Below are 1122 nucleotides of genomic sequence, written 5' to 3'. Positions count from 1 at the left end.
CTGTGCTGTTTAGCATTCGCGCCGGAAGCTCCAATACGAACATTTCAAAGTGTTTGGTTGTCAATTTGAGGACAGTGCAGAGGATTCGGAAAGAGTTGGTGATTACGAAGGTACGGCAGCTTGGAAAACTTACTCTGATCGTTCTGGTAAGAAAAGAACTCCTGAATTTGTTGGTGAGATCCAGGCCAAGATTGATAACGAAACCTCGAAGCCAATCAGGTCCATCGCCAATGACATGGGAGTATCTAAGTTTCTCATCAAGCAGGTAGTGCATGAAGACATTCAATATTCCTCATACAAGATGAGAAAGGGCCAATTTTTACCCCAAGTCATCAAGGACAAGAGGAAAGACCGCACTACAAAGCTTTTGAACAAACTTAAGTATCCCCTCCAACTGAATATGCTTTGGTTTTTCTCAAATGAGAAAAATTTCTGCCAGGATCAGATGGTGAACACACAGAACAACTGTTTGCTTGCTGTGTCTCCAAAACATGTACTGAGAGTGATAAAAATCAAACATCCAATCAACATCATAGTGTTTGGAGTGATCACTAGTGATGGCGATGTCATGCCTTCATTCATCTTCCCACACGACCTCAGGCTCAACAGGGAGGCCTACATCAAGTGCCTGGAGGAGGTAGTGCTGCCCTGGGTCAAGCAGGTGGCTCCTGGAAGACTATATCTGGCAACAAGACTCTGCACCATGCCACACAAACAGGAGAACCCAGTCATGAGTGTCAGACAATTTCTGCGATCACATCACTGCTAACATCTGGCAACCTAACTCTCCAGACTGCAATCCCCTTGGTTATTATGTGTGGGACGCAGTTGAGTGAGAGACCAACAAAACTCCTTGTAACACCAAAGAAGAACTGAAGGTAAGGATTATGGCAGCATTCACCAACTCAAGCAAGGAAATCGTCCAAAAGACTAGCAGGAGATTCTGAAGTCGTCTGGAGGCTGTGGCTGAATACAATGTTGATTTTATTGAATGAATTTACTCTTTAGTATTTCAAGATATTTTCATACAATTTTGGTAAAGATATCTATTAAAATGAGATGTCAGTGTTATTTTCATTTTTTGCGTAACTTAGACGACAATATATTCACCGCAACCTATAT

At 42.3% G+C, this 1122-nt stretch overlaps 1 protein-coding gene across 1 annotated transcript in view; it reads right to left on the bottom strand.

Moving 5' to 3' along the window:
- The window catches only part of LOC106879733 (monocarboxylate transporter 12), a 185242-nt gene that overhangs the window by 50787 nt on the left and 133333 nt on the right, over positions 1-1122 (bottom strand). The gene's annotated exons all lie outside the window — the stretch shown is intronic.

Source organism: Octopus bimaculoides, chromosome 4 (genome assembly GCF_001194135.2).
Source record: "Octopus bimaculoides isolate UCB-OBI-ISO-001 chromosome 4, ASM119413v2, whole genome shotgun sequence".
Classification (NCBI taxonomy): domain Eukaryota; kingdom Metazoa; phylum Mollusca; class Cephalopoda; order Octopoda; family Octopodidae; genus Octopus; species Octopus bimaculoides.
This window is presented reverse-complemented; position numbering and strand designations above follow the sequence as displayed.